Source organism: Camellia sinensis, chromosome 8 (assembly GCF_055761805.1).
Source record: "Camellia sinensis isolate YWXY chromosome 8, ASM5576180v1, whole genome shotgun sequence".
NCBI lineage: Eukaryota > Viridiplantae > Streptophyta > Magnoliopsida > Ericales > Theaceae > Camellia > Camellia sinensis.
Window position 1 is genome coordinate 74,904,183 of NC_138968.1, and position 13,124 is coordinate 74,917,306.

Genomic DNA, 13,124 nt, shown 5'->3' on the forward strand with positions numbered 1-13,124 from the left:
TTATTAGCCATAATAAAAGGAATAGAAATTTTTTTAATACTTTTGGCTCGAAAACCATTTTTAATAAGAACTTATTGTTAGGCTTCGTGAATAAGAATTTATCTAACATGTAGACGCAATGAAGGCTTTTACGATGGCAACTCTAGTTAAAACAACTTACCTTTAATATAGAACATATTAATGGTACTAAAAATAGTTTAGCAGATACTCTAACTCGAGAACTTGCATTTGACATCCACATCCACATCCACAAGACTCGCATTGCCAGAGAAGGAAACACTCCTTGTAGTGACTCAAGAAGTGCTGGACTTTGTGATACAAGATATCACTAACATTATTAGAAAATATTAGGCAATAGGGAAGAGCCGTTCTATGAATGAGCTCATTAGGACCACCCATTTAATTGCCAAAACTTTTTTATGATTAGAAATATTATATTTGTTTCTTTAACTCCCTTATAATATCCAAAATAAAATAAGGGAATGTACTTTCGTTAAGTTATTCTAAAATGGTACGAAGAAAGTGTCAACCATCTAGGAACTCAGTGATGTTACTTTAATGGACAGACAACCTTGTACAGTTATAGAATGTTAAATGTTTCATTATCCAGACAAGGTCATCAGCCCAAAAGATCTAATTTAAATGTGGAAATTGGGAATAGTTAATACATTTGACATTCTACCTCACCCTTAGAGTACCATATTCTCTCAGCTTACCAAATTCTAACAAGTCATGTTCAAGAAAATTTATAAAGTTTATAAAGAACATCTAAGCATGGCATCCATTACATTGGCAATGCAGAAAATGGATGTAAAGGATGGACATCTAAATGCAACTCATTATTTGATAAAAATAAAAGACAAGAATTATGTGATCTCCTACAAATGTAATTGGTTTAAAGACTAGGAAGAACCTTTTATAATCGATCCAACAAAGACAAGGGCAGGAGAGTTTCTCATAATATCTGATGAAATTACAGAATTAGCAACGATTGGATTTAAATTAGTTCATTATGAAAGAATCATCTTTGCACTAACACAATTATTGGTGGCTCCGTTTGGGAAGAATTAGATTGGGCTTTTTTGGCTATCTTAGCCACAAAAGATAAAATAGGCTATTTTAGTCACAAAAAATAAAATATCACATCTAACCCATAATCATTACACTCTTCTCTCATAAAAAAAAAAGCCAAAAAAATCAAAAAGCCAAAAAGTCATTCTCAAATCAAACTTTTTAGCCCATGCTAAAATAGCCAAAAAAAGTCAAAAAGTCAAAAAGTCAACCCACTTCCCAAACCAACCCTGTATTTGGTTCCTAAATTCTGAATACAATTTTTAGAGTTTTTGTTTGGTTATCCAAAAATTTAGAGTTCTATTTTTTGGACGTACTTGGAAAATGAAATAGAAAAATGCTTGCTCCCACTAATTAGTGCTCCTACTAATTAGGTGGCAGTGGGTCCCGCCATTAATGATGTGATGTTTTGGTCTTGGAGTTGTATTTTTTTTTTTTTTTTTACTTTTTTAATGCATTAGTGCTATTAGTGGTGATATTTTTAGTGGGATGAATCATTGTTGAATTAAATATTCTAAATTTGATTAGATGGACAGCAGGCAACAATGACCCTACTTCTTTCCTCAACAGGTTGCCTATTGCCCGTTGATAGATATATAAACAAACATGGTACACTTGTGCTAACATTTTTTATTTATTTATTGTTGAAATTTAGAATTATGTTGTTCAAAATCCTAGTTGGAGGGAATTTTGAATTCCATTTGCAAGATTCAAAAAAAGGAAACCAAACAATAGTCCATTTTCAAAAAGCAGTTCTCAAATCAAAATTCTGAAAAATAACTCAAAAAAGTGGAATCAAACATAGTGAATTGTTTTAAGATTGTCTTATGAATCAGTATATGATTACTTGGAATAGGTAAATTTTAGAACATATTTATCTGAAAAATGATGTAAATTTTTTGAAAAATATCTGATGGAGCAGGATCTCGAAGGTTGTGATGAATTGTTTGAATAATATGATGAGAATTATGATCTTAGTGATATCATAAGTGATGAAAGGGTATGGAATCTAGAAAATGCTACGGATTGACAAAACTATGGGTAGATTTGCAAACCGGGCTAAATGGGCTGCATCCTCATGTGACCATTCCATCAGCTTGTCTCTTTTTCATCAACAACATGTAATCACCTAACCACCAGCTGGTTGTCTTTTGTTTGTTTCATATCAATAATGAAATATTATATGTAAAATATTTTATCTTTAAAGATTAGGTTGAAATCCAGGCTTGATGTCCATAATTGCTTATATAAAGGCCTTACGGGAGAGCAATAGGGAAAACATATTACTTAGAGTATACTTGAAGCTCAGAAAGAAGTCTGGTTTTCAGGCATTTTTAGACCAAATAATACTCTAACAATCTAATAATCTACACGCACTTCTTTCCTCATAACTTTTTGTTCAATAAATAAAGAAAGTTTTTCATTTTTAGAAAACGGTGTGTTACTACTGTATGTCAAATTATTAATCTTAGGTTTCCTACATAATCAAAGAAACGGCTTCTAAAGTTACAATCTCATGTAGGAAACAAAATAAATCTGTGCTGAGCCTGATCTAAGGAATGAAACGTTGAGGTTAGCCACCTCTGTAAACTAAAAACTTGCCAATGCCAGAGCCCTACGCCCACTCCGTTCAGGTAACAGTCAAAATCTTTAAATATTTTTCTTATTTTGAAAGAATAGTGGGCCTAAAATCAAAATATCTTAAAACTATATGAAGTAACAAGGGGTTTTTTTTTGTGAATGTTTTTTTATCATAATCAATTACTAGTATTAATCGCAAATTGTCAACAATATCGTAATTGTCTACGAAATCTATTAAATATTGATACTGCTAAAGATATAGAATTTACTATTAAAAAAAATTTGATAAAATATCACAAAATTTTTTATATTATCAATAATAACTAAATTTAATATCATAAAAAAACTTGTTAATTAATTAAATTCTATAGAAGTGCGACATCAATCAATCCACATCTTTCGAGCTACAGGACGGGGGCAAAAACTCGGTGGACCTAGGTATGCTGTGATTGTAATATGTGGATGAGACATGCAGTGATTGTAATATTTTAAAATTTAAAACTTTCTTTTTTTGGATGAGGCATGCAGTGATTATAATACTTTTTTAAGTCATTGATTGTAATACTTTTTTTTTTGAGCAAGTGTACAAGTTGAATTATATTGAAAATTTATAAAATTTTAAACCGCCAAACCGATTCGTATCCATCTGCCAATCTGCTTAATCCACATTCGCTAGATTGACAGACAGATGTGAATTGATTTTCTCTAATTCACCAATCTGGCTGACGGATGGCGGATTGAAAGTTCCGTAACCACAACTGACCCGCGCCCACCCCTATAAAATATGACAAGACTTTTGGTTCAGATTTTGTATCCGTTGCATTACAGTTTCAATAAAATAATTAAAATAAAATGATAGGTATGGTAGGAAAGGCCAATGCCAATTTTAACATTCCAATCTTGCTGTCTCTATAGGTGACAATTTGAAGTAACAGCTGGAGGTTGTTCTACATTTCAATTCTCCACCTCAAATTTAATTCTCCACCTCAAATTTAAAGTAACAGGTGTTGTTCTAAATCAAATATGATATATAAATATGATGGCTGTAGCATTAGGCATGTTATATGATCATTGGAGCATTATGCATGTTTTAGTTAGTAAAATGTTATTTGTACATCAATGTTTCATCTTTGTTGCTATTAAACTAGGCCTCTTCTAAGAGGAGGGCTAACCTTGAGCAAAAGCCTACAAAGAAAATGTTTGGGCCTAAAAAAATAATCCAAAATTAGAGCCTCAAATATTTCCAGCACTTATATACAGCACTTAAAAGACAACTCAATAAATTTTCTTTCAAAAAACTCCTAAGTAGGAGACGCGTGGCTCAATAAAGACATTCTATAATTTGTATTTTTTTTACCATATTGCCCATCTATATACACAGATCTTGAGCTCATGTATACACGGATCTTGTATACATGAGCTCAGTGAGGAAGATCTACGAAATCAGTGAAGATAATCTGCGAAATCTATGAAGACGAACTCAAAATCTAAAGACCTCGTCCTTGGTCAGCAATACACGATCTCGCCATCAATGATTAACACTTCAATTAAACGAGAGATTACGTTTCAAATCTGTACAAATCTGTATCAGGTTTAGAGAGTTTCATCGAGATTTGTGAGTATTGATGGAGCTTTAGAGGTTTTGTTTCAATTATGTGTTTGATTATTGTTCGAGTTCAATCAGGTATGTTGATTTGTTGATTAGTTTTTTATTTTGTTTTTTTTTTTATTTTGTATGATCTGATTTTGTTTGACGAAATGAGAGTAAAATTTTACTCTGGTATGTGCTCTGTTTTCGTTTGACAGAATTAGAGTAAAATTTTACTCTAGTATGTCCTCTGTTTTTGTTTGATAGAATGAGAGTAAAATTTATTCTAGTATGTGCTCTGTTTTTGTTTGATAAAATGAGAGTAAAATTTTACTCTGGTGTTATTTGCTCTTTTTTTTTTTTTTTTTTTTGTGATACAATGACAGTAAAATTTTACTCTATTATTGTGTACTTCTGTTATTTGTTTTCAGATCAACGAGTTCAAGCGATAAAACAAAGTGAGGGAGACAAACGATTTTATCGTTTGATATTTGTCCATTTATATGGAAGGGTATTTCAATCTTTTCACCATATTTTTTTATTTGAGGGACTTTTGAAATTAATATTTTATTACGTGGATTTCACAAAAAAACATAATAATAATAATAACTCAATAAGAGAGACTTTTCACCAAATATCCCATTAAAATATTGATAAATTTGACTGGAAGGCCCAAACTAAGGGCAAAGGGACCACCGAGGGTGGTGGCCTAGTGGTGAAGGCATTGCCTTCCCACAGCCATGAGTCAAGTTCGACTCCTGGGGGGCGCGCAAAATCCTGAATTTTCCAGGGGCTCGCTTCGGCGACCTCGCGCTGTACTTCGATCGAAGCTTGTCTGTGGCTGGGGAAGTTGATGAGCTCCACTGGTGCCTCGGTGGTGGATCCCTTCCTATGGGTTGGGTTAAATCAGACTGGCAACCGGCTACCGTAAAACTTGGACCTACAGATGTAGTGATGACACCTCAAAACAACCTTTTTCCACGTTCAAAAAAAAAAAAAAAAAACTTAGGGCAAAAGGCCCGACTCCAAAGAAAAGGGCCATAAAAAAAAAATTCTCTCACCAACTAAAAGATATAGAAGAGGCGAACTGTCAACCATACATCAACAACACTACCTTAACAATATTCCAATATAGACAAATTGCTTTGCTTCTCTAACTTTTCTGTAACTCGACTTTTGTGATTCTTGTCATTGATGTAAATCTATCTATTAAAAAAAGTCAAAATAAAATATACTTAATCTTTAGATTAAGCTTTTTCATTTGGAATTTGAAATTTTCAGATCTTGTTTATTAACCCATTCCTCAATTTTGCTTGTAGTTTCAGATTTCATCTTATGATTTCTGTAATCTTGCAATCAAGACTTATAACTGAATCCGATGCAAAGGCATAGCAGTTACTGTTGTGTCCTTTTAGGGAGGTTTTTCCGAATGTTTTTCGATGATCTGAACTGTTCATATTGTAGGGTTCGTCGAGTAAATCATCCATATAAAAAAGCAAGTTGATTGGATATCTATAACTCTATAATCAAAGCACATTTGTTTCTACAAAAATCAACGGTTAACATAACTTCTATAAATTTTTAAAAACAATTGGGATCTAATCATAGAGTTATAAATATCCAATTAATTTGATTTTTTACATAAATAATATTTTTGATGAACCTTATAATATCAACGGTTTAGATTATCGAAAAACACTCGGGAATATCTCCCAAAAAGGGGCAGCAGTAACTGCTGTGCCTTAAGGCACAGCAGCACCCCTTATCCTCATTTCAGATTTCATATTTTTTAAACCAAATTCTATTTTGTGACTCTTTCGAATTTGATTAAGGTTCTGTTTGCTTCCATATTGGAATTTTGATTAATTGTTCATTGTTGCTTACTTGGGCTTTGAAATCTTGAAAGTTGGATTTGACAATATGTTTCTTAGAAAGTATGGTACCGAATATGAAAAACAAAAGCACAAATTAGAAGAATTAATTCAAACTCAAGCGAGAATTTTTCATTAGTAATTTTACAACAAAAAATACAAAAAGAGTAATGTTTAGATGATACATTACTGCATTTGGATAGACTAGTTTTGGTATTGTGACTTTATGTTTATTTTTTGTAAACTAGATTTTACTAAATTATGAAGTAACAAAATCAAATTTTATTCCTTTAAGTCCTCATAATGATTTTTTCATATTTTAGTTTATGTAACTAAATTTTGTAATTACATTTAACAAACTTTGTGACTAGGAAAAAAAAATATAATTTGTGAGTATTGAAAGGTCATTTGGAAATTGACTTTTTACATAATTTTTTTGAATTTTTATAAAAAGACATAAAAAAGTAAAAAAAAAAAAATAATTTAATAATTTTTAATAATTTATTATGACTTTTAACTAAAAATCATTCTTTCCATACAACGTCTTACTATTTGATTAACAAACTTTTTTTGTGTGAGATATAAAAGGCCCAAACTTAAAAGTTTGCTTAGCCCAAGAAGGTTCAGGCCGGCCTACAGAAGAGCATCAGATATTTTCCTTATTGGAACAAATACGAAGACTTTGTTTGGTTTGTATTTCAAAATATAATTTTTAAAATTTTGTTTGAATTAAATTTTTTGAAATTTTTTTTCAATTTTTTTTTTTCTCTTATACATCAATCAATCATTTTTTCTCTCTCTTTTCTTTTTCTCAATCATTTTTTTTTCTCACACACATCTATTCAATTACAATAAAATATCAAATTATTCTAAACTCCCAAACTCTAAAACTATTTTCAAAATATATAACTAAACAAACCAAAAAAATTTCTAAACTCTCTTCCCAGTTTTTTTTTTTTTTTTAAATTCATCTCAAAACACAAACCAAACACACAAAACATGTTATGTTTTTATTTTTTTTTGCATGAAACCGTTCCATCCACTAATAACATGCTTACTGCTCTGGCATTATGACAAAATAGTGTGCATAATATATTTCATAAATTGTCTAATTATTATTAACAAGAAAAAAAAAAAAAAACACAGTATATTGCACGCACATAAACTTTATGACCTAAAATTCTTAGATTTCATTGTTATTCTTGATAATCTAGAATTAGTATTGTGTTTGGATCCTGATTTTGGGGAGATCAACTCATAGAGGTGTGCGAAAATAAAAAATAAAAACCCACCTACCCCTTCAAATCATCTAACCCACAATTTTAGACTGTTGGTGAATTACGTTAGGTAGGTTACACACTAAATTTATACAGGTTAAATTGTGTGCAGTTTAAAATTTTCAGCCAATCCAAACAACATATGTTATTATTCAAAACCACCCCCCCCCCCCCCCCCATAAAAAAAGAAAAGAAAAAAAACAACGTAAGTATGTCATCAAATATTTCTTCCATTTTGAATTTATAACTCACAATTATAGTATAGTATTTTTTTTATTTATTTTTATTTTATAAACTTTAGAATGTGTTCTTACATTGGGTTAGAATTTACAATCAACCTAACCACTAGCTAGTTTGAAAATAGCCAAAATACTCCAATCCTCTTGTCGATTTTGAGGTTGTATGGGTTCGCAGTAAATTGAGGAAATGTCAACTCGTGGAACATGGTTTGATTGAGATTATTTCTTCCAAACATTGTGCAGGTCTTTAGTTTGTTATTGTTGGTATTTTTTCATAATAATACAAGAAAAATATATAAAATAAATTAAATTGAAATGATAAAATATTTTTATTTATTTATTAAAGGATGAAATACAGAATAAACGACACAACTAAATACAGAAATGAATTAGATTACATTACTAATAGAACAAATTGTTAACATGGATAACTAAAGATTAGAACTCATCTTTGTAAATATTAAAAAATTTAAGAACAAATGATAAGAAAAGAAGCAAACCGAAACCTGCCACTAGACGGTTTCTCTAAAACAGATTTACTACCTCCCGATGGATGCTGGAGGTACGCTGTTGCCTGTCTCCCAGTATACGATGGTCGAAACCAGCTAATACAGAAGCACCTTCTGAATAGCTTCGACAAACTTGACAATGGATGCACTTTCTCTAACAAGAACCAAAAAAGGGCTAGCAAAAGAAGATATGAAATTTTTTCTTTAGTGTAAAAAATCATCTCTAACTTTTTATTTCAAAATACCATCTCCATTTTCCATAAAAAATCTCTCCAAAATTATTCTAATAAGTTGGAGAGGAAAGACCCTTTTTACACTTATAGGGAAAGGGTCTTAACTATGAAGGCTTCCATAAAACCTAGCATCAATGGCCATCAACTCTAGCCATTGAGGCTAAAGTTACAAAGGTGCAAAACTCCCATGTGCATAATATGATCATCAACTCTATTATCAAAAGACGAGAGTTAAAAAGGTTGAAAAACCTCCCTTGCATTATATATATATATATATATAATGCTATTTAAATAATCAAACTAGATGGGTCGCAAAATGGATACTAATATTGGGTCACAACCCAATCCAAGCCCAATTCTCAAATATATGCACAAGCTAAGCCCAACACAATATAGCTTAGCCCAAGCTCAAACTTAAGTCTAAGTCCAAGTCCAAGACCAAACCTAGCACAAATACAAGCACAAGCGCAAGCACAAGCCTAAGCCCAGTCCAAACTAAGACTAACTTCAAATCTAAGCCCAACTTTTATTGTTGCCCACTTTATAAGACAATTCTCATTCACAACTCAATGGTTTCGGCCAATCATGTTTATATTGTAATCTTCTCACTTAAGAGAATACAAAACCACTCAGATCCACCTCAACCAGCGGTTGGGTCTCACTTTAATTTTGAATTACAATTGCCGAAAAATTATTATTTTTCAACAATCCCCCACATGAATAAAATTGACTGAAATAAAGAAAAACGGACAACGCTTAACAACAAAGACTTAAAGAGAGAGCGCACAGGGTAACCCTGCATTAGAAAAGATAGTGGTTGGCCTTGAACCATTCGTAGTAAAGCCTATCGGATTTACTAGTTGACTAGTGAACGCGATGTCTTGAGCTGTTCTACCATTTGTGTAAACTGAGACAATAGACCTCACACAGGAGGCACTCTAACCATTGTTCTTGTTCTCAATGGTGTGTCCAGTTTGGCCTTGAAACACTAGCCTGGTTCAGTGAGTGTTTTTAAAGAATTCAACCTCGTCAATTCTTAAAGAAGCGGCCCCACTTCACACTCACATAGGTGACCTGTATAAGGTATCTCGTTATACCACGGTTGACTATTCACAACACTTAGGTCATTAAAAGCATCAACTTAACCTTCCACCCCACAAGGTATCACTATATAAAGGAATGAGCAAGATGATTTACTTCTTCAGTGACTCACCCGTTATACGCAATTAGGTTGTCCCTTTGAACCTATATCTTGGGATCTCCAATCAACTAGGTTAGGTTTTCCGTTCCGGTAAGACGTGCTAAAGGCCTTAACTCTATTCATCTTCACGACTTCTTACTAACTCTCGATTTAACCCTTTGGGTAGTGGATCTGCAATATTGTCCGTAAACTTTACATAGTCTATAGTGGCAATACAAGAGAGTAATTGTAGTATGGAATTATGTCTTCGACGAAAATGTCTAAACCTCCCATTACACGTATTACTCTGTGCCCTACCAATACTTGATTAGTTGTCGCAGAATATACAAAATTTCTAGCACAAGTTTTGATCAACATGGAATATTCTCAAGAAAACGACAAAGCTATTCAACTACTTCAGTAGCTTTATCTGAAGAACTGAACTTTGACTCCATCATTGATCTCGTGATGCACATCTGCTTGGAAGATTTCCAAGACACGGTTGCACTTCTAAAAGTGAAAACAAGTCCACTAATGGACAAGATATCCAGTAGGCGCGCCTCCTAATACAACTGGATATCAAGTGTAATGTTATCCATAGTCCCGATTATATCGTAAGTACCTTAGTCCTGCACAATCACCTTCTAAAGATAGGCATTGGGATTACACGTGTATCTACTTAGCTTGCTAATTGAGTAGGCTATGCTAGGCCTTACATAACTCATCAGATACTTTAAACTTCCAATGACCTGAGAATATTCTAGTTGAAATACACTCTCACTATTATTTTTTACCAAATGTAGACTCAAGTCTATCGGTGTCCTCGACACACTTGTATCTGATTTACTAAATTTCTCAAGTATCTTATCGACATAATGAGACTGAGAAAGTACAATACTACTAGATGTTCTGGTAATCTTAATACCCAAAATCACATTTGTAAGGCCTACACTTTTCATGTCAAACTTAGAGTTTAACAATTTCTTGATAATTCTGAACATCTCATCATTACTACTAATAATGAGTATGCCATCAACGTATAAACACAAAACGACATAACCTTTGTCAGTGTCTTTGAAATATACACATTTGTCACATTCGTTGATTCTAAACCCATTCAACATCATAGTGTTGTCAAACTTCTTATGCCATTTCTTAGGAGCTTGCTTCAAACCATACAACAATTTGACAAACTTACAGACTTTCCTACATTGCCCTGGAGATAAAAACCCTTTCGAGTTGTTTAATAGATATTTATTCAATGAAATCTTCATATAGGAAAGCTATCTGAACATCGATCTTGATGTATATCTAGGCTTCGCATAATTGTAATCACACTCACTATAACTGGTGATCACGTATCAAAGTAATCCAGGCTTTCTCTTCGCGGGTATCCTTTGATAACAAGCCTACCTCATTGGCTTTCATTCACTTGCATCTCAAGTCTTACTACCTATGCAAGATAAAGTTAAATTAATAACTTATTTCTAGAGAAATCACAGCTTCAAAGAAGCTTTTAGCCTCACAAGCCACCATATAGGTTTAAGAAGATTAGACAAAAGAACTTTAAAGTTCTAGCCTTTTAACATCTTCTATGCTCATCTCTTAAATCTAAACATTAGATTTGTCCACAAGAAAACTGATATGCACTACTTTATTGTGCATAACTGTTGAATATAAAGTCAACGGATTTTCAGGCCTATCATACCCGCTTGGGTTTAGGTATTGCCATCTTTTACATGACACCCGTACATTTGTAAAAACTATACTAAGGCTTTTGGCCTTCTCAAAAATTCATACAAGGTCTTTAACCAATTCCTTGTGTCACAATGATTATGAAACTCTCAAAACCATATCACATAAAACATATTCCCAGACCATCATTAACCAAATTAGGCCTTTCTTGAATTCAAGGCACCAAACAAATTTGGTCCAACCCGTCACTCTGAAGTCAATAGCCTTACTATTATGAATCACAAACTTAGTGATCAATAGTCTACTATTTAGAATTTCATAATATGGTCAATAGTCTTATCACTTGGAATCATTAATTTCTCATCATGTGATCAGTAAACTTTCCACTACTAGGAACTATAATATTTTAAATGTGATCAGTAGTCACTTTTATTACTAGGAATCATCATGTCTTGACATATGATCAATATCCTTTCCACTACTAAGAACCATCATGTCTTGACATATGATCAATAGTCTTTCCGTTACTAAGAACCATCATGTCTTAACATGTAATCAGTAATCTGTTTACTACTAGGAACCACAATCTCATAACTATGTAGCCAGTGGTCTAACACCTCCTAGGAACCACCAGTTTTCTATCTTTATGATTAGTGATCTTATACTCACTAGGAGCCACCAATTCGAGAATATATATTTAGAATTATAAAAATTTAAAAAATACATTCACCCACCTTAATGGGTTGTCTTATCTTTGCTCTTAAGCAAAGTCACGTAGTAATCATACATGCTATAATTGACACAAGAACAACATACTAATTGCCTCTGATTCATTCAGAGATATTATCATGCAATCTTGTGATTTCCTTTAATCACACTTGATCTCTCTAGATCTTCCTTTAAGAACCTTGCAAGGCTTAAGGTTGTTAGGTAGAATAACATTTTCTGTTGTCACCTCTTGAATCAATTTCTGAAAAATCACAACAGAATTTCATTATTCTGTTTTTTCAAAAACTAAACTTAACACTAGTAAATCCCAAAGTCTGAAATTTAATTCAAAATTGATCTCAGCACTTACCCTAGAATCAAACATGGTTAGGAAAGTTTCTAAGAAGACTAAAGGGGTCACACCGGTCCCACTTAAAACCCAGATAACTTTATACAAAACTTTCAAGAGCATGTTGACTCCTAATTCATGAGAAACAAATTTAGAATTAAGTTTTTTAGGGGATAAACTAGGTTAAAACGAACCAAGTTTACAAAACTTATAAGCAATTAAAATTTGCTATCAGAATTACACCACTCATAAAAGTTAGCTGGTACTCTTGGAACTGAGCCTATTATTTCTGAATAAAGATCAAAATATTTTAGCTAATGCTAAAATTTGGTTTCTTTTCCCAAAACAAAACACTTTGGAAATAATCAGATTATAATCAAAGACTTTCTCAAAATTTGTTTTCCTACCACTTTGGGAATAAAAAGATTAAACCCAAAGACTTCCTTTAACCAAAAAGGTTTGAAACCAAATCTGTCTTAGTTGCCATTTCTGAACAAATCAGAAATACTCTTTAGCCAGGGCTAAACTTTGGTTTTTATTACAGAAAACCAAAACACTTTGGAAATAATAAAATTAATCCCAAAGACTTTCTCTAAACTCGAAGATTTATAATATTTTTCCTTCCCCATTTCCTTTTCACTATGGTGAAACTATTAAAAATTAAAACCACTACAAATGAAAATGGAAATGCAACTGTTACGATTACAAATTGTCTAAATCTACAAAACAGAGTTCATAGTTGCATCTGGAATCGTCTGTTCAGCCAAGAACACGCTTCTCCACTTGTAATGCTTATCTTTGTATAAAACACATTACAAAACTC